Source organism: Caretta caretta, chromosome 10 (assembly GCF_965140235.1).
Source record: "Caretta caretta isolate rCarCar2 chromosome 10, rCarCar1.hap1, whole genome shotgun sequence".
In the NCBI taxonomy this organism is placed as follows: domain Eukaryota; kingdom Metazoa; phylum Chordata; order Testudines; family Cheloniidae; genus Caretta; species Caretta caretta.
In genome coordinates, this window is record NC_134215.1 from 12,506,923 (window position 1) to 12,529,109 (window position 22,187).

Below are 22,187 nucleotides of genomic sequence, written 5' to 3' on the forward strand. Positions count from 1 at the left end.
CTCTGGTATGATGGTTACACCCTTCTTGTCCAGATTTGACTCACAGGACCAGAATGTCAGGAGAGATTGGGTTACTGCACTGAGAAGTTTCCAATCGCAGACATTTAAGATGTCACACATCTCCTCCTCTTTTACTGGCGCCGGGAGGTAAACACCTTCTTGGGGGAAGGGACTGTGTCTACCTGTGTGTCTGAGCAGGGGCCTCTAGGGCCAGGTCATAATAATAAAGGCAGCCTGTGGAATTTGCTCCCCTGGGAGGTCAGTGAGTCCAATAGAGGTCAGTGAGTCCAATAGAGTGGCTGCATTTGGAAAAGATCTGGGTAATTTTAGGAGCTATGTGTAGTTACTGTTAGGCAGGCAAAGATAGAAGTAATCAGAGCTTCAGGCTGTAAACCAATTCCTTGTGAGTAGCAGGAAGGAATTATCCCCTTCTCTCATATACCTTATTTGCATATTTGGCTACATGCATCATGGGAGATTTCATGTTCCTATTTGGTACTGCCTGCTTGCTAGACACAGGGGAATCTGGGTCTGATCCGGACAGCACAGAAAGTCTGACTGCGGAATATGAGAGGTTTGCATCAGAATCTGACACCCTAACACTCGGTGAGGGTGGTTGGGGAGCAGCAAGTCCAGTTTCTGCTGTTCTCTACCTATGATGCCACAATGGCAGATATTTGGCCTAATACTTTACACATGGATGTCAGATCACAGACTCATTCAAGTTATAGAGGAGAAACCTGAATTCATCTCCCTTCCCACCCCTGGCAATGCAGGGTGATCCCCTTCACCACATCTTTGTCCAGGCTGGTTTTCAATGTCTCTAACAGTACAGTTTCCACTTTTTTTCAGAGATTAATCCCACACTCTATGCATGCCCCATTTATATATATATAAATGGGGCATGCATGGGGCCTGCATGACTTAAATAATACTAATTTAGTATTTGTCATTTCATAGAATTTTAGGCCAAGGGGAACCTTATGACTAGGGTCCTATCAAAGTCACGGTCCATTTTGGTCAATTTCACGGTCATAGGATTTAAAAAATAATAAATTTCATGATTTCAGCTATTTAAATCTGGAATTTCATGGTGGTGTCATTGTAGGGCTCCTGACCCAAAAAGAAGTTGTAGAGGGGGGTTGGGGGGGGTTGCAAGGTTATTGTAGGGGGGAGGTTGCGGTACTACTACCCTTACTTCTGCGCTGTTGCTGGCAGCGGTGCTGCCTTCGGAGCTGGGCCGCTGGAGAGCGGCGGCTGCTGGCCGGGAGCCCAGCTCTGAAGGCAGAGCCGCCGCCAGCAGCAGCTCAGAAGTAAGGATGGCCTGGGATGGCGTTGCCACCCTTACTTCTGCGCTGCTGCCTGCAGAGCTGGGTGGCTGGACGGAGGCGGCTGCTGACTGAGGGCCCAGCTCTGAAGGCAGCAGCGCAGAAGTAAAGATGGCAGGTACGGTATTGCCACCCTTTCTTCTGCGCTGCTGCTGGCGGGGTGCTGCCTTCGGAGCTGGGCGCCCGGCTAACAGCCGCCACTCTCCGGCTGCCCAGCTCTGAAGTCAGCGCAGAAGTAAGGGTGGCATTACCGTGACCCTCCTAAAATAACCTTGTGACCCCCTCCCCGAGACTCCCTTTTGGGTCAGGACTCCCAATTTGAGAAACGCTGGTCTCCCCCGTGAAACCCACAACGTTTTTGATATGGGGACATCTGGACATCATCTCATTTCACACTACAGGCTACCAAGCTGCCATCAGAGGGCCACGGTTTTTAGCCAGCCCTTTTTAGTCCTCTAATAAAAATGAAGATAACAAGACTGACGGCTCTCCAGGACATCTACGTGGTTCAGAACCTCCCTCAGCCAATCACATGCCTCCTTCCTTGCAGCCCGTTAGATAAAGAGGTTATATTCTGAGGGCACAGCACTAACTGGTGCTATAACCTTTCCTTTCCTAACGTCACTTAGCAGACGGAGTCACTGAGAGATCCTTCAGTTTAAATGAACGGCTTGCACTGGAAGGGCCACAGTCTAGGCTACTTGCAGGGTTTTCACTGCTGATGGCCTGGAAAAAGTGGGGGAAGAAGAGGTTGGCAGTGAGATTTCATGGATGTGCAGCCAGTACCCTATGCCAGCAAAATTACAAGGCTGACATCCTGGAGCTAGATAGGGCAAAGCTGTTCGTAACAAACAATTTAATTGATGAATGTAGCAAAATCCCCACAAGAAGGCTTCGACTTTTACTAATCCGTTCATTGCGTGAAATCATTTGGCAAATGGTTTATGCAAACATGTCAGCCTAGGGGTTACTCCTCAGCCTCCACTACTCACTATCCAAAATTCACCGACTTGTGCTGTGCAATAGTCACACACTATTCTCGCTGTTTTCTGATGGGATGGCTCCCAGGTCACTGACTGCTCTCAGGGTAGCTGTGCTGATACTTGTGTTAATACTCACCTGTGCAAGAATTCGTGGCACTTTCCCTTCCTGCTGCAAAGAGCCCGTGAATACAAACTTGCTTGCACAAATGTTTGTGGGAAGTGGGAAGAGAGACTGCAAATTCTGCCAAAGCCAACAAGTGGCTTTCATCGGAAGGTATGGTCCCAGACGCTGGGTTGGCAGTATTTGGCCAGCTCTGCTTGCAGCAGTTGCTGCCGAGGCTGGGGCAGAAGGGAGGTGGAACAGACAGAGGGAGAGGAAGGTCATTCATCATAATTAACCATTCTGCAGTGAGCAAAATCCATCTCTTGTTGTGTCCAAAGAGGCCCATCCCAACCTGTTTGGCTTAATGATTCTCAAATGGCTCGTTTTCTCCTATTTTGTAGCAGGAATAAAGCCCTTATCCTCCTTTTGCCGCAAGTTCCATTTTACATCCTTGATAACTCAACATTAGACTTTATAACAGTCAATTGAGAAAGCCCTGCGGGAGTCTTTGATATAAATGCCTTCAAGATGTAGGGCTTATAAACTGAGATAACAAAACTGTCTTTTTCCTTCCTGTCCCAGGCCTGCTGTCTTAGCACTGATGTTTGTAATTCACTGCCTCGGCCTGGGTCTGTCTTCGTCTATACACAGATTGCTGTCTGTCTGTCTTGCCTAGCCAGTAACCATGTGTTTGTAACCGGGGGTAAATTTTCAAAAGCACCTAATGGGATTTAAGTGCTAAAGTCCCACTGACTTTCAATTAAACAGAGCCTAAGTGGCTAAGTCACTTTTGAAAATGGGACTTAGGTGCTTTTGAAAATGTTGCCCCTGGATAAGGAATTTTCCTATCTTTTCCTGCCTACCCTCCCTGACTGTTACCTCTTTGTTCCATCTGGCCTCTGCCTCTGTCCGTGTGTTTCCAGGACTTCGTTTGTCTGTCCCTAGGACTGCTGACTGTATAACCATCTGTCAGGGTTTGTCTACACTACAGCAGCACAGCTGCTGGGCTGCAGCTATGGACCTGTAGCGCTAGTCTAGACCCTTGCTCCGGCAACGGAAAGGCTTTCTTCGTCCCTGTAGTAAATCCACTCCCTCAAGAGGCGGTAGCTATGCTGGTGTCTATAATGGGGCCTAGTCAGCTTAACTATGTCTCTGAGGGACGTGCATTTGTCACAGCCCTGAGCAATGTAACTAAGTTGACCTATGTTTTAGGTGTAAAGCAGGCCTGTCTCCAGGGCTGTCGATGCAACTACCTTTCACCAGTGCTACATTTATTGCAAAGAATAAAAAAGTGGAGTTTGGTAAAATAAGGTAGTTGCCGTAAACCTGGCTCGGCTGGAAATGGAGGCTCTAAGCAAAGCTTATTCCCAAAGTTGTTATTCTTTTCGGTCTCAACAACCCATTTAAGTAATGTTTAAACTCATTTTTTAATTCCATCCTTGCTCTAATTTGCCTGTCTTCCCAAGAAATAATGCAAAAAAATCTTTTTCTCCAGCTGTGCATTTTCCGATACAAATTTGTTTCCATTAAATTGTTCCCTTTTGTCCTCTTAAAAAGCATATTTTAAATAACAGTGCGAAAAAAATTACACCCTGCAAAAAAAGAGTACTTCACTCTGCGCCTTTATACAACAGTTATCTCTCTCAATGGATGGATGAAAACCTTTTAAATGGTCTTGAGGTGGAGACAAGAAATACAAATATTTCTAAAGCCAGATATTTCAACAGCCAACACATGGCAAAGACTAATCTTAGAAAACTAAATTATAGAGGTGGTGTGAACCTAATGTTCTCTTTCTAATTTGTAAAAATACACCGTTTTGTGCAAGTTGGGGTGAAGGCAGATAACTGCACTTCGGTTTTGGAAAAGTCATTTTTCCGTAATCCCTAAATTCAATGAAAGAATGTAAATCCAATCTTAAAAAAAGCCCACCCCACTTTCTCCCCAAAAACCACATTCTAGATAGAAGGGTCATAATTCATGAGTCAAGATGTATCCCCCGCTACTGCACAGCAGAGCTGTTTGAATAGTGTGTGTGTGAGAGAGGGGAGGAAAATGAAGGAGTATTTCAAACATTCACTTTGATCTGTCCATTTTCTAGCTGCTTCGTACTCAGCGAATACACGTGCTTGACCACAAACTAAGGTATGTATTGTAGGGCATGTGCAGCTACCTATTAACCAACTGGAATGACCAGTTTGGAAGCTTGCAGGCTGGCCACCTTCCTGTATAATGCTTATGCTGCTGCTTCTTCACTTGTGATTTCCGTTAAGTGCAGTTGAATACCAAAGAGAATTGCAAATAACAAAGGCAAAATTTGCCGAATGAGTTTCTCGACTGCTATTTCAACTAGTTGCATCTCATAGGAAGGCGGGGGAGTCTGCAGTCCTGCAGTGTTTCCCTAAACTCACCAAAGACAATAATTCTGAGATCTCCACCACTCTTTTGTTAACTATAGGGAGGGCTGACTTTGTAAAAGTGGCCACTGTACCTGGCCTTCAATTGAAGATTGGCTCAGAGTTTGAATTTTGAACACTGTCAAACTTGTGGGGATTGAGGGCTGAGGTTCGGGCCATCTCTGATACCCTGTGGATGTGGTTCCCTTGGCGAGCGCACACAGATGCAGCGACGATGAGGGTGGGTTAGAGGGTAGCATACAGCATGCTTTTCAAAGTGCTTTGTTTAATTCTCCTTGAGATTCCACACTGGGCTGGCCCACTAGATGCCACCCAGTTTTCAGCCAATGTAGCCAAGTACATGGGTTACAGTGCTATTCTCACCATGACACTTTCCACTCCTAGCAGGCCCAAGAAGAGTGCACAGCTAATCATCTCACCCTTTCATTGCTTCCCTGTGGATGTGAGCATGATCCATAGTTAGATAGCACACAGAGAAGAGGCCTTCTGGGAACAATCCCAGGCTCTAAGGGTTTTCAGAAAGGAATGGGAGAGAAACATATCCGGGTTGCTGCCTGCATCTGTGCCAGGTTGCAAACTGGCCCAAGGTTTCTCTTTTGGAATCTAAAGCTATAAAATCACCCTCATACATCATTTCCACGCTCTGTTTCCATGTACCTGACCTCTACCAAGAATGGATTTGATCTTTCTGGTTTGTTATATCTGCATGATCCCCTTACACTGCTTTTCCTTATTCCCCAGCTGTCCCACATCTGCCTGTTCATTGCAGTTCACTCCTTTCTCCTTTGGTGTGATTGAAAAAGTCTCCTCTTACCTTTGTGCCTGTGTCTCACTGCTGGTTTCTGACATCAGAGAACTGCGGCTCAGTGGATTTTTCCCGATTGATGTCATGAATGTTGCCTAATCATCATGTGCATATGTTGACCGGCACAGGGGACTCAACATTAGGGATCCTTGAGGATGGGTCACCAAGCCCAATATTTGAACTGGAGGAAAAAAAATATGAGAGGGAGATACATCAGGGACATACAGGAGTGCCAATGAAAGCAATGGATCAGTCACCGCAGAGAGATCAGAGCTATCAAACAGTGGATCAGACACAATGGCAAAGACATCTGACATGAAACAATATAAGACAGAGGGGACATCAATTAGCAACAAGATCAGCTGTTGGACCCAGTCAATTTAACAGGAAAGCAAGCCAGCCCATAGAGGAGGAAGAAATCGAAAGAGACCTTCGGAGCTAAAAGGAGACCTAGGACAGACATAAAAACAGGAAATATTTCAGAAAGAAAAACAAATTCTGTGCAGGATTTAGGGAAACAGGGCAGTGAATTAAACATCAGAGCAACGGATAGACCTGATGCAGATCAACAGAGAGATCAACAGACATAGAACAAATATCAGAGAGATGGACAACCTGAGACAGGCAGCGAGAGACAGACAGATCTGGGACAAGTACTGGGCCATATCCAGTGATGTCAGAAGCATGCTAGCTACAAGCATGTTTAAATACAGTTGTTGCTCACAGGGTTCTGGCACAGTTCCTCTGACCTGTCTGGATGGTGATTTTTTCTGTGAATTCCGCCTGCCAAACCATGCCATTGACCAGATAGTCTGCAGTATGATTTTATTGTATACAGCCATAAAATCCACATCCATACTTGTCAGAGAAATTGGGCTAGAACCCCATTAGAAACAACTGTGTTTTAAACATGGTTTCAACTAGCACATTCCTGATCCCATTGTGGACAGGGCTTTAGAGAGATAACATACCTCCCCTCCTCCCGAAAGAGAAAAGACAAAAGAAAGGCATCTGTGAGATGGATGGACCTGTGACAGAGATCAGGGTCATGGGACAGAGGCTGGAAGACACTAGAGACTTGTGAAAGACTAAGGGCTAACATTACAGAGCAGGAGCAGGCCAGTGACATATACCAGGCAAACTGCAAGTCATCCGAACAATGGAGAACACAGCTGGATAATCAATCAGAAAGACAAGGTTGAGAGGTATCAGGAAAAGCAACAGATACTTGGAGGTCAGTTATGAAGTCTAATATTGAAACTGGAAATAGAAGGACAATAACTCAAAAGCAACGACTGCTTTTTAACAGTGGAACCAATATTGGAGAGGCGAGGCAGGTATTGGAATGCAGGAGCAGTGTTTGGAGTGTAGCAAATGTCAGTGCGGAAAATCATAGACGAGATGAGAACGACTCTGGAATAATGAATCTAGTATCTGAGAGACAGATACACCTTATGTGGAAAAAAAGCTGAACCAGAGAAACTTTAAACAGTGGCTCCCTTTTGGAAATAGCCCATAAAAATGAGATGGGGGAATTCCGGGTTAATTACCTCTCAGGGATTCCATACCAAGTTTGCTAAGGAGAGAGGGACAAAGATTTGCAGGCCTTGCACATTCCACCAGGATCTGAAAGTAAAGCTGGGTATTTTCCAGCTCGTGCTTCATCATAAGTAACCTTGACTCAAGAGAGGCCTAATCTACGTGTAATTAAGGTGTGATGAAAGTGCATACCTCTATATACTTCAAAATCTAGATTCTGCAAGTGGAATTCAGTAAATAATTCTGTTGAAGAAGTGTAAGCCAGAATAGGATTTATTTCCAGCTCGCTCTCCCACAACGGGATGGGCGCAACAGAGACGATAGGAGTTCAAGGTAGTACAATTTATTACTGGTACTAACCTAAGCAGAATACACTCAGGGAGCAGATCTGTTGAGCACAAAGTCATTGGTATGGTCACTATACGGAACTTAACTGAATTTTACAAAGACATCGCATAGTCTTTTAAGAATGGTTAGATCTTAGCAATTGGAGCTGAATGAACAATTCATAATGAATATCTATGTCAGTTTTTCAATCTTTTTCAATCCACGGGATGTTCACACATAGACTGCAAAGTCCTCATATTTATTTATTATTAGAACTAATTTGCAATTTTCCCCCTATGCAAATATCGCTCTAGCAGTTCATTGGAAATATTTTTTATTTGAAATTCATGCCCTGTTCATTAGTTACATAACCCAGGTGGTACTGTTTCTGTTCCCCAGTCAGATGATTTATGAAATGGAATGGCACAGCACTGTGAATTTCAAATCTGGCAATCAACTATCCAATTTGAAATTTGCTTTTGGCGAGTCACATTTGTTTTTCCGGCATAGCAGTGCTATTGGACCATGTGTGGAAGGCAAACATGAGGAGGCCATAAGTGTGACTGAAATTAAATTCATTTTCAAATTTGAATGAACATCCACAGATCATTGCCCACCTCCTCCCCCACGCCATGATTTGCTTAGCCCTGTCACTGACATGGCAAAAATGGGCAGTGAAACAAGGGGCTTGGCATCATAACAGTGGATTAAACTAAAATGACAGGCATTTTAACTGTGCGAGCCATGCCTTCTTCCCAAGAGTCACCCAGAGAGGGGCTCTTGCTGGGGTGATGCTGGAGGTCTGGTTGGGCATGGCCCCTTCTGGCCTTAAACACTTCATAGCTCTATGGGATCATCTAGGTCCAAGTTCACCCCAGAGGCTATCACACATAGCACCTGCTGCAGGGCCGCTGCGGTAACTCCACCCACCCTCACTGGGACATGAGGCACCAGGCTGGCCCAGGGAAGTGTGGTTTACCTCTCACTGCACCAGCTTCAGGGATCTGCCCCACCGTCCAGGAATACAGCAATGTCAGATTCAACCAATGGTGCCCTGCCTTGGGCATTGGTGTATGCCAGATTCTTCAGAGGAAGGTGAACTCCCACCCCCTATCTAATGCACCTGACCCCTTGCACAATGCTGTACCCTGGGCAGCGAGGACTTCCTGCCTGACTGCTGACAGAGACCAGAACAATGGGTTGTAGAATGGAATGAGATACAAGGCATAAGGCAGAAATAAGAAAGCCAGAGGGTGAGGGAAGCACCAGGGCAATACATCAGGCAGTTGAGGCAGAGCACATAGGAGATCGATGGGACAGACATTAGAGTAAGCGGGCTGGCAGCAAAGAGACAGGATCCTTTCCATTCCTCTCTCTATCTGGACAGTTGTAAAGAATGTTTTTTTCATTTAATAACACCTTCTTGTTTTTAAATGATCCACCAAGCTCCTGGAGTTCCCCCGGCATTAGCGATGTATTTGTGAAGGGAAATGCTGGTGCTGAAGATTGACTCCTAGCAGGATTTTATGAAAGCCTCTTCAGGCTCCTAGTGATTTGCAGCTGCGGAAAACAAACACAGACTGATACAAACACAGAGAGAGGCAGAAAGAGCGGTTCTCTCTCTCTCTCTCTCTCTCTCTCTCTCTCTCTCTCTCACACACATACCCACACCCACACACACCCCAACCAATTCATCAGACCAAGTGAACTCGAAGGGCTCGTCAAACTCTGCATGGATTCAAGTCTTTTAAAAAAGTCTTTAGATGAATAATACTCCGTGATACTGAGAGAACCAGACTAATGTTGTGACTCTCCAGTTTTAGCCTGGGGAGGATGGGAGCCGTTGCCCTTAGTATGTTAGTGGGAGAGGGCTGAGGGAGAGAAGGCCGACCTAATTGTTCTCGCTCTTTCAAGGTGACCTGAAAAAAGGAAAAAAGATAGGCGTGTCCTTTTTTATTCCTGCCTGTGTGATGTATAAAGAAGGCCCAAAGGGTTTCTTTTTCCTTCTTCTCTACAGGGTTTTCCCCCTGCTTGTTTTCTTCGATTAGAAAGTCAGCCCTTCTCTGCCTTGGAAACTCTCAGGCTGTTTTGCTACTAGCATTTTTGATAATATCTCCCACTGCTGCATCACCAGCAATGCAGCTCCACCACTGGGAGCTGACTCGGCAGCTGCAAAGCCAGTGGCTGGTGCACACTAGTGCTTTCAGCGCGGAGCTGTGTGGTGATTGTGCAATGGTGGGAGACTTTCAGGAAAACCCTAGTGTGAACACGAGCGATGGAAGCTGGATAATTAGTGAAATGATACCCTCGTGAGAGTGGAGGGAGAGCTCAGCTGCTGAGAGGCTGCTGAAAACAATCTGTTGCTTGTTTTTGTTAAAATCTATTTCTCTTCAATGCCTAATTAACAACGGAAATGATGTCTTTGGGAAAGATTGAACACTCCAAAGCTTTTCAGCGAGGTCTGAGAGCTCCCAATATGCGTGCTCTCAGACATCCAGAAAGACCAGGGAAGACCATCCTTGACATTTCTGAGGTGAAAAACTGCAGACAAGAACCTAACTTCCCAATCCTCCATCCCATTCCTAAATGTTCACACGCACACACACACTAGGGTGACCAGATGTCCTGATTTTATAGCCCTGATATTTGGGGCTTTGTCTTGTATAGGCACTTATTACCCTCCACCCCCGTCCCGATTTGCTGTCTGGTCACCCTAATGCACACACATACTCTCCCCTTCCAAGCCTTCTTCAGCCATTAGAAAGAAGCCAAAAAGAGCATGCACCCAATTTTTCAAAACCTCTTAGCAGGTCCCTATGAATGCCGTTAGCGGACTGGTCTGGAATGAGCCCAGACTTCAGTCCCAAGAAGGGCTCACCCTGTCTTCTTTTCTACCTTGTTTATCTCTGGAGGGGCCGGGACAGTGTAAATGGATGGAAGTGCAAGCCTCATTCTGGAACACTTCAGTTCAGCAGCAGGAAGAGCCACTTCAATCATCAATTGCCTCTCAATGTGTATGAATTATACATGCCCCAAAGGCTCACTACGCTGCCACCATCTCTCTCTCTTTTTAGCCTTACTGGGAGGAGAACTGAGCCCCTAGTTCCTTCCTGGACGCCTGCCTCTCTCAGCTGCTGCCCTAGGTCTCCTCCAAAGAACGCAGGAATTGCTTACATGCTGGCTGGCTATTGCGCACGCAGTGAGCCACGAGGCCGACTCCAAACCATTTAAAAGCACAGCAGGAATTTTAATTATGCCCATGCAGTGGGCCCTGATCATTAATTATACCATTGAGGTGTAGTAACTGGCTTGCGGGTGATAAGAGCCCTGTGACATCCTCCCTCTTGGTCAGGAATAGTTTGTGCTCAAGGGGTTAAGACCAGGGCCTGAGAAATTAGAAAATTAAAACTAAGCATCATCATTCAGAAGTCAAAGGGTAAAATCAGCATTTAGATTCTCAGAGGATGGGCACTAAAGACAACAGATACACAGGTAGATATTCAGCTCTAGCTCTGGGCAGAAACCACCCTGTGGATACAAGGCAACCCGAGGCCCCTGTGATGACGTTTCTATTATACATATCTCCTCCAGCAGTTTCAGGCCTGAAGTATCTGTCTAATGTTTGTGTAATGCTGAGCAGCTCCACTACCCCATGCAGTTAGATTAGCTATCATTATGTCTTGCACTGGAATTACCAAGTTGCAAAGTAATAGATTGGTACTTATAAGGCACAGCTGGACAGCTTTGGATTAAGTAAAAAATTGGGATTTCTTGTTCTTAATTGCCTTGAGCTGTCCTGAGCGTGACATATGAACAGCAGATTGTGAAACTGAGCCCTGTCCCTAAATCAGTAGAACATCCCCTTCCCCACCTTCTCACCTCCCGACCCACAATTGCTTCACATCTATTACCGTCACTGAACCCCTTCTGGAGTGTAACCAGATGACTCCCAAAACAACCAACCACAGTTTCAGCCCTGCTGATTGACACTAGTCATTAACTTGGCCTAAGATAACTAGCTCACTTTCTGAGGGAATCAATCACTACCAAAAAAAAGCAACCTCCAGAAACACTTGGAAAACAGAAAGCTCATAGAATCATAGCGTATCAGGGTTGGAAGGGACCTCAGGAGGTCATCTAGTCCAATCCCCTGCTCAAAGCAGGACCAATCCCCATCTAAATCATCCTAGCCTTTAAAAAGCATATTTAATTGAGCCTTGCTTATGTCAGGCCGAACGAGCCAGACCCATTGCAGCTTCTGTTATTCGGCATCTATCAAAGTGCAATTGTGAGTCAGAGGAGAATATTCCACATGGCTGAAAGACCAATGGGTTTTGGCTTTTTCCACCTTGACATAAGCAAGGGTCCATTACATACAAGCTCTCCTTTTGAAAATATTGCAGCGATTTTGATTTTCTTTCTGAAGTGATTCTTTTCCTTGCAAGGCTGCTCTAGGTTGTTATTTGTTTATTTCTGACACTTCTTAAATGGCTGTTCTGCCAATCTGCTCGACTGTGGGTCTGCTGTCAGTTACACTGATACAGAGCTGGAGAAATTCCAGCTAAATCTACAGGGACACCAGCCGTGAGACTAAGAGCAGAATCTGGCCCAGCATCCTGAAGAATATTTAGGACCAAATCCTGCCCCTGTTGAAGTCAAGGAGAGTTTTTGCTTGATTTCAGTAGGACCAATGCTTAGTGCTTAGACCCCTTGACCCATGAGCCTGTGCAGATCCCCATCAATGGTGTGTTGTATAGGCACAAATTGGAGGGCTGGGGCCTTAATTACTACTTGGCTGGGGAGTGGCAGGTGTTTTGAGCCAGCCTCTGTCTTTATAGGATTGTGTATTTTCCAGTACTGATTTCCATCACATGCCTGACTTGAAACTGTAATAATGAACAATTGCTTTCTCCCTTTCCTTCTGATCTCAGTCGTGGAGTCAGGGTCCGCTGGCACCAAACTCAAATGCACAACGGAAATCACTGCACAGTGACATGTCTGTGTAGCTTCGCTGTCCATTTGTTTGCCTTTTCAAAGAGCTGCTGTGTTAAGCAAACATCTTTGCCTGGATCCTATCTAGAGGAGTTTGTCTGGTACAGCGTGGTTCCTGTTGGGGTGGGGGAGAGTGACTGAGTGTGTGTGTGAGATGGTGGCGGGTGTGTACCATAATTCTGGGGTGTGTGTGTGTGTGTAAGTGTGTCAAATAGTCAGCGCTGGGAGAATACCTCAACCTTTTCTTGAATATTTGCTTGAATTCCAGCAGGGTGGGTCCATATGGTGGCTGTCATGCTGACTTACGAGAGATTGGGAGGGGACTTCCAAAGCTAACAGCACAAACTGCTACGATTTGAACTAAAGAGTCAGAGTTAAGGCTATCACAGACTCAGATTTCTGGAGACTGGACGCAGATGGGCACCTGTAACACACTCACCCATGGCTTACATTCACCGTTGTGTTAGCTTTCAACAAATAATTGAACATTCCTGCCAGTGAACTCATTTGCTCGAGTAAAAGAACAAATTTGAAGCGAATAATTTCAGACCATGTAATCTGAATTGCCAACATGAGGATTTGAACTTGATGAGCCTAAGGACTGAGCTCACCCATTCAGGGAACAGAAACCTTCCACTCAAAACTAACCAACACAGCTCAGATTTTGAATATCAACGACACACAACAAGCTGCTCATGAGGATGCTGCACAGCAAGATTAAACAGTGAAAATTATTCAGCAAATAATAGTTGATAAAAATATATTTTTGAGACCATCATAAACTGCTCCTGGACAATTCCCAAACGGGAAAGAAGCTAAATCAATCCATCTGTCTATTTATCTATCTATGCTAGAAGTTATTCACTGACAGTAATATTTTCAAAAGCACCTCAGGGCCAGATTTTTAAAGGTATGTGGGCACCCAAATATGCAGATAGGTGCCCAGCAGGATTTTCAGAAGTGCCTAGGCCCATGGAAGTTAGGCACTTACGTGCTTCTGAAAATCCCACTAGCCATCTAGCTGCACCTCTAGGTATCTAAATACCTTTGAAAATCTGGCTCTTAGAGCTTAAGTCTCATTCAAAAGCGACAGACTCCTAAGTGCCTAAGTCATTTTAAAAATAGGACTTTGCTTCCTAAGTCACTTTCAGAACTTTTACCTTTACCTCCAGTGATCACTCACCATCTTTCAAGAGCATCCTAGGGCACGGCAGGACAATGTCAGAACTGTTTCCAATTCTCCCCAGTATGTTAGAGAACTTTGGCCAGGTTCTCCAATACTTTACAATGAACTGGCACAAGAGAGACGGAACAGAATTTAAAATATCTGTCAGACAAGAGGCAGAGATATAGAATTTTTTTATCTCCCCTCTCCTCCCTCACACACACTCACAGTTGTGGTCTGAGCATCTGACTGAGAGATGGGAACTCCTGGCACCTGACTGTCTCATCTGATCTACTGCATTCTCATCTGACACAAAGTTGCATCTAATCCTCTCCAAAAGAGAGTAAATTATACCAAGATAGTTGCTACTTCATAATCCCAAGGGAGAAAGGGAAGAAATAATGCAGTGCACAGGTCTTGCCTGTTTTTCAAGTGTGCTCTTGGAAAAGTGGGTGTGGCCTTTCATTAAGGAGGATTGGTCAGGGCTACGCCTCTTACTAAGTATGACCCTTTCCAGTACTGCCAACTCCAAGCATTCAAAAACCCTGGGTCAGGCCCACCCTAACTATGATATATAAAAAATAATAAATGTGGGGTTCTTTTTATTTGTCGTCTAGCTTTTGAGCCATTGGGGCCATGTTTTCGTGCTCTTCTCTGCAGTCATAAGGGCTAGAGACTTACTTTTTTTAAATGAAAGCTGAGATTCTCACATAGTCACATGACTCCAGGAACAGAGCCCTTAGGAAAAACACCAATTAATACAACACTTGTGCTAAACATCACAAGAGTTGGCAGTACTGCCTTCCAAGAGCAGTATAAAAAGGGGAACAAGTTAAAGTGGCTCAGTGCAGTGTTTCTCGACCAGGGGTGTGTGTTCTCATAGGGGTACACAGAGGTCTTCCAGGGGGTACTCAACTCATTTAGATTGTTTTTCAACCTGAGGGTTGCAGTCACAGGGTAGGTTTAGGAGGGATCGCAAGTGCAGGGCTGGCACTGGGGGAGATAAGCAGGGCAATTACCCAGGGCCCCATGCTAGGGGCATGCTGCGAAGCTAAGTTACATGCTTCAGCCCTGGCTAGCAGGACTTCGGTTTCAGCCCTGCTGCCTGGGGCTCGGACTTCAGACAAGGTTCACAAGGGATAAACAGGCTCAACTATCACCCTGAAATATAAGTACAACAGTTATATTCCAGTCGATTTATTTTATAATTATGTGGTAAAAATGGGAAATTAAGCAATTTTTCAGTAACACTATAGTGTGCTGTGACTCTTCTGTGTTTTTATGTCTGATTTTCTAAGCAAGTAGTTTTTAAGTGAGGTGAAACTTGGGGTATGCAAGACAAATCAGACTCCTGAAAGGCGTACAGTAGTCTGGAAAGGTTGAGAACCACTGGCTCAGGGCACTTTGACACCCCACAGGGGAGGTGGTGTGGGCCAGGAGCACTGGATTGCCACTCAGAAGATGTGAGTTCAATTCTTGCCTCTGCCATTGCTTTGCTACATGATCTTGGGCCAGCTGCTTCCCTCCTCGAGCCTCAGTTTATCCCCACTTTACAGATGCGGATAATGCTACTGCCCTCCTTTATAAAGTGCTTTGAGATTTATTGCTGAAATGAGCTGGGTACTATTATTCACACAACCTAGAGCAGGTGTAGTCAATTATTTTTTGTCACGGTCCAAATTTTTTGGTCAAGGTATAGTCAAGGTTCAGACTCAGAGAAAATAATAAAAAAAATTAATAACAATAATGTTAGTCCATTCAAAAGCATCTGGCTGTCTGGATTTGGCCCATGGTCCGCCAGTTGGCTACCCCGGCCTAGAGATTGGGATGGGCACCTTTAATACATCAAAATAAGACAGGCATAAATAAAGAAGTCATACTGTCTGAGTCACATGATCCAGGATGGTGTCTGGAAGATAACTAGGCAACTCTGCTTACCAGGACCAGGGGTGAAATCTTAGCCCTATTGAAGCCAATGGGAGTTTTGTAACTGACATTGGTGGGGGCCAAATGTTTGCCACCAGGACACTTTGAATTTTCAGTACCCCTGCTAGATCAAGAACATGGTAACCTCTCAGAGCCAAGGGAGCAGAGCTGGAAGTGCAAAGTTTCTACAGGGTCTGCTGCCAGGCAGAATTGCCCCCTTGTAGCCTGGTCATAGCCCAGGCCTATAATGGCAAGGACTTCATGGGAAACCCTAAGCTGCAATGCTGAAAAATCCCAAAAGACATGCAAAAAGGTGTAAGCCTGGTTAGAGAACAGCCTGCTTTTGTGCACAGAAGAGCAAATGATATTCCAAATGGTGTGGAGAACTTCCAAGAAAGGCTTTGCCACATTAGGGGCACTGAAGACAAAGAAACTCCATGCGCAGCTCAGATCAACAGAGAGCAACCCGAAATTGTAAAGGTGCAGGAAAAACTGGGCACTATGGAAAACAGAGTGAGAAGATCGAATTTGAGGCTAGTAGGTCTGCCTGAGAGGGGAAGGAAGAGGAGATAGGTGTTTACCTTTTATAAATAGCTTTTTTAAAGGAAATCTTTGCCATAGAGGCCTCTGAGCTTGTATTTGAAAGAGAAAGAGCACACCACAGCCTTTTGCTAAAACTACCTGATGACAAACCACCAAGAGAGGTGGTAACAAAATGTGTGAAATTCCAAAATAAAGAGGCAGGTTTTCAAATTAACCACAATAACGGACACTAATTTACAATGGGGTGGGGAGGGAGAAAATCATATTCTTTCCTGCTGTCTGTGGTGCCATTTAGGCCCTAAGGGCTTGTCTATACTACCCGCCAGATCGGCGGGCAGCGATTGATCCAGCAGGGGTCGATTTATCACATCTAGTTTAGACACAATAAATCGACCCCCGAGTGCTCTCCCGTCGACTCTGGTACTCCACCAGAGCGAGAGGCGCAGGTGGAGTCGACAGGGGAGCATCAGCCATCGACTCACCGCAGTGAAGACACCGCGGTGAGTAGATCTAAGTATGTCAACTTCAGCTACGTTATTCAGCTGATGGATGCAGTTTATTCCTGTAAAATGATAACTGAAAGACAAAGGATCTTCCTTTGCTTTATGTTCTCCTACAAGACTCTCACAACTCTGCTTCTCTGGCACAATGGAACTCTCCACAATAAGGGTAAAGTTTGTCTGTGCAGGAGACAGAACCTTCTCAGGGGTTGGTATAGGATACTGGAATGAACTCCCCCAGTAGCTAAGGATCATCACAAATCTCAATACCTTCCACCCCAAGTGCAAACCTCATTTCTTTGTCCTTGCTATAAATACATAGCAACATGTACATTTAAAACAAGCAACCCCCTCCCTCTCCAAAACCAAAACAAAGCAAAACAAAACCTAAAACCCTACCTAATCAAGACACACCACTGTACAAATTTCTTCCACTTGAGAGGGGATGAGAGAACAAATATGTGACAGTTGTGTAATCACATTCCTTAATGCACTATTGGAAGACACTCAGATGCTATGGTGTTGAGCACAATGTAAGAACCTAGATAAAATGGAATCAAATTCTATTTAGGGATCTTTTGACATTCTTCAGAAGCTGCTGTGGTTTCCTGGATCTTCTGGAAAATCAAGATGAAGCTAATTAATCCATGGTAAATCCAGTAGATCTCCACTACAGAGAGAACCCAGAGGACAGGAACAGAGGTGAACTCTACGGATGGGATTTTCAAAAATGCTCACTATTAGCTTCATTCTGCTCCCATTGAATTCAATTTTTAATAGGAGCAGAGGAAGGCCAATGCTGAATGCTTCTGAAAAATCTCATCCTAAAATCTTGGTCTTATATTTTCTGTATATTCCAGGTCAAGAGGGAGGTGTTTTTTTAAAAGAAAATATGGCTGTGTCACAGAAAAGCTATTGGACGAGAATGTGCTGCGATTTTATAATTCTGCTATTCTTGTATATTGAGATACGTTAATGCGTGGGGAAGACAAATTTGTTCTCCTTCCTTTATCATCTATGCAAAATTTGCATTGGATCAGTAACTAACATCTGAAATAGGGCTGCTGGTATGAAAATGTTGGGTTCTGTTCCAAGTTACTATTATAATGTCCCTAGTAGCGAGTGAAAGGAACAGGCTAGTTGGCCAGCTGCAAAATATTTGTATTGTTTAAGAGTGGGCAATATATCTGATAGGCTGGGCTGGTAGCACTGCCTATAATTAAGGTTGCCTTACAACTCATTACAAGACCCTCTTTCAGTTACTTATAACTGACAAGTTTTAACCGTTTGGATTTCAATCAAAACAGTTCAACCACTTCTGAGAACAAGGCTAAGAAAAAAATGTTGTTTTGCCCATGTTAAAAAATTCTGGTGACCCTTTCTTTGAACTGCTCTAATGCCCCCATGCTTTGGAACAGAGGCTTGAAATTTGTCAGGGGAGCAACCTTCGTTTTACGGAAGTGTCTTTTGCCATTTTAATGAAAATCTGCTCAAATTTGGCCAATTTATAAGCCTTGAAAAATCACCATTCACCCACGTTCAGGAAAGAATTCTTAGAGAGTTTAACAGCTAAAACCTCCATAGATTCCATCCCTACAGAGCACCCTCCAGCCTGTTAGAGCTCCTAGTGCTGACCATCCCCACAGGGCAACTGAAAATGCTCCAGCCCAGAGCTACAGCGGTGAAGCTGAGTTTTTCCTGGAATGGCTGTTTTCAGCAGCTCCAAACTGGGATGGGGCTGGGCACTGGAACCAAGAGCAGGGAGCCTGTGTCTGCTGGGCTCTCAATAGCCCTCTCTGCTGGCACCTACAGGCCAGGGGGAGAGAAAGGAAAAGATGTGGACAAGGAGGCTGGTGGGATTGGGACTGGAGGAGCAGGAAGAAAAACTAGGACGGGCTGGGAAAAGAAACTGGCAATGGGAGCTGGGGGTGCAGGACAAGGAGGTTTGGACTGGGAGCTGGTGAAAGAAATGGGGTAAGTGGGAGCCATTTGGATGGAGGGAACACACTAAAATCAGATGAGGAGCTGAAGGCAGGGGAGAATTGGGACAAGGAAGTAGTGGGGAGGGAAGGTGGGCATGACTGAGATTGGATGAGGAACCTGAGGATGGAGACTAGAAACCAATAGGCAAGGGAGAAGGGAAAGGCCAATTGGAAGAGGAACCAGGAGTGGGGAACTGATCTTACCCAGGGCTTTTGGAACCCAAAGCAGTGGTAACTTAACTGTTTCACTCCAGGCAGTGTCAGGAATAAATCAATGAGAACACAGAGCTTCCAGCTGATGAAGGATTGGTACCAGTAAGGGTGCTCTTATCTAAAACTACTATTTATTAGATTTAAGCACACACAGACATAAGCAATAGGTTTAGCACATCCCAAATAATTACCTAGAATCTGAGATGATATTGAGTAATTAGCAGCAGGTCAGCGATGGCAAAAAAAAAACAACAAAAAAACAAAAAAAACACCACGTTAAAATTGAAAGTTAGGAAATGCCAGAAGTAAGGTTGCACAGGCAATATTGTCTGCATACATTATGATACAGTCTTTAATTACATAATCACATACTGAGTGCTTGACTTTGCAACCTTAGTAGTGTTCTATTAACATAGTTGGTGTGTGGGTGTGTGGGGGTGTGTATAATATTATATAATTCTCCCGACTTACTAAAAACAAAAAAATACCAAAACCCACCCTTAAGAAAGAAAATTATTTTACAGCTGGGCAACTAGCCAGATCCATTTGTTCACCACTAGGGATATTCTATCTTTTGCAAGAATCCAACTATTCTATCAGTAGCATGATCTCAGGAGGGATAGATAGATGTTGCTTCTATATAATGCTGTCTCCACTGAGAAGCACTTATTTGGGAACAGGTATTCTTTCTATCCTCTTGGCCTGATATTCATTAATAGAAGGCACACAATTCTGGTGTTAGTGACTCATAGTATTGACTCTTCTATATATATATATGTGAGACCAATTACCCTTATAAAATAGTTTCTTGGAATTCTAATAGCTTTAATTAACATAGGCGGTGTTGCTTAATAGATAGAGCCCTGGACTGGGACACAAAAGAGCTGAGTTCTATTCTTGGTTCGGCCACTGACCTGATGTGTGACCTTAGACAAGTCACTTTACCTCTGTGTGTCTCAGTTTCCCATCTGTAAAATGGCAATGATACTGACCTCCTTTGTAAAGCTCTTTGAAATCTACTGATGAAAAGCAGCATATAAAATTGTGGGACTTTTCTTATTTTAAAAATAATGAGCACTAGTCAAAAGGAAGCTCTGAAATGCAGCTGGTGGATATATGGACAGAATTAAATTCTCAAGAAAGACTCCACAATTTCATTCAATATCCAATATTAATCTTCCATAACAGAGATTAAGTATATTGATTGAAAACATTCATATAAAAGTTTATAAAACTTACAAAGACAATATTTTTTTCAGACAATCCCCTGTGTAGGCTATTGAACACAATATAAAGGAGGAAAAGCAAAGAATGCACTAGATATTAAATGGTGCCCTAATACAGAACACAAAGCTACTGTCACAGATTTATAAAGATGTTCTGGAATATATTAAATTAAATGATTCTGGGTTACTAGTGATGCTACCCTATAGGAAGCACTGAAGGCTGTAATTACAGGAAGATTTCTAGGAGTTCAGAAAAACAATTGTAGAGGATTGCCTTCCTTGAGAAAGAAATAAAAAGATTGGAAGCTCTACATGAGGGCACAGGAAAACAAAAGCAACACAGAACACTAATAAGTGTAAAAGGAGATCTTAATATATTGCTGAGTAAAATGGCAAAACTGCAAATAAAACTAGTCAAAAGATTTTTCTATGAAAAGGGCATTAAGATAAAAGAGGTTGGCTTACCTTCTAAGAAGGATGCACCTAGGCAAGTTATCTGTCAAATTAAATTCAAACAGATATGGGGAATAAAAAAAAAAATCTGAGAACTTTGAAATCAGGTTTTGAGGATTTCTATGCTAATTTATATATATCACAACATGTAAATTCTTCGGAAGAGATACCTTATTTAGAAAAGAAGATGCAATTAGGCCAGAGAAAATGCTATTCCAAACTAAAATTGAAAGGGCTACAAATAGCTTAAAACTAGGCAAACACTTGGGACCAGATGGCTTCACTGATAAGTAGAGCTGGTCAAACCAATTTCAGAAAGAATGATTTTCTGGTGAGAAAATACTGGTTTGTCAAAACCAAAACTTCCTGTGAGAACAAATTAATTTTGATGAAATTCCATTTTGAAAAAAAATATATAAAAAATTATGTTTTGATACAGTCAAAACGTTCTTCTGATAATTTTGGAACAGAACATTTCAATTTTTGTTTCCATTTTTTCTTTATAGTATATATTTTGTTTTTAAAAAGTAAATGTCATAGCCAAAATGAAACATTTTGATTGATCTCAAACAATTCTATTTAAAAAAATTCTATTTCATGGGAAATTTTGAAATACTTTGTTTTCATTCCAATTCACAATAAAAACAAAATTTGAAATCATGGAATTTCCTGCAAAATGGAAATTCTGGTTCCTGCACAGTTCTAGTGCTAAGTTTTTAAAAAATGTTTTCCAGGAATAGATCTCCTTATTGAATAGGGTTTGTACAGAAATACAGAAAAGGGCAGACACCTGGAAACTTAGAAGCATGCTACCATTTCTCTGATACAAAAGAAGGAAAACCAACAAACAAGCATAGGTTCTATTGGCTGATTTCACTTCTAAACATAGACATTAAAATTTAGGACAAAATATTGACAAAGAAATTGGATACCATAAACAAACAATTGACACATAAAGACAGGTTATATTTCTGGAAGACAGCCTTCAGAGAATTTACAATGCATAATGGTTTGCATCCACTCAGCCTGGATAAAGAAACAGCAACTTGTCAGTACCTGGAGATACACAGAAAGCCTTTGACTGGGTTGAGTGGTTTTCCTAATAAGCTCTCAAATTCTTTGGATTTGGTCTCAGATTTAGAAACTAAATAAATACCAAATACTTTATCCAAAGTATTTATCTTTGTGTTGGTAGATGGTTTCCTCACCAAATAAACACTCCCCAAGAGGACACTTCTATTTGCCCTTGCAATGGTGCTACTTGCAAAGAAAATTAGAGCAAATGAGAATACTACAGGGATCTGTATTTTAAACCAGAGATATTTTAAACCAGATATATAAAGGCACATCTGTTCTCTTGCACATCTACAAAATATAACTTTTACAGATATATTTAACTCTTTCAACAGATTAATTCCACAAGCCCTCTCACAAATATTTTGGGATGAACTGGATATATCCCAGAATCAAATGTATGTTACCTTGCTAAGTGGATGATGTGTCACTTGTATGAACTGGCTTCTGCCTCTTTTCTACTCGTTTTATATGCTACCTATAAAAATACCTAAGATCTTCTTCAATAAGTTAGAAAAAACTTCAAGCAGAATTTTGCAGGCCTTTAAAATACAAAGTCTTTGAGTCAAGAAGAATTTATATGGCCGCCTGTGGAGCAGGCTGGTATTAGG

General features: G+C 43.3%; 1 protein-coding gene across 5 annotated transcripts in view; it reads right to left on the reverse strand.

Moving 5' to 3' along the window:
- Positions 1–22,187, reverse strand: part of ELFN1 (extracellular leucine rich repeat and fibronectin type III domain containing 1) — a 178,473-nt gene that overhangs the window by 71,363 nt on the left and 84,923 nt on the right. For all 5 annotated transcript variants that reach the window (XM_075132676.1, XM_048866306.2, XM_048866309.2 and 2 more), the window contains one exon: positions 5,646–5,817. The gene's annotated coding sequence lies outside the window, so the exon portion shown is untranslated. The remainder of the gene's footprint in view (positions 1–5,645; positions 5,818–22,187) is intronic.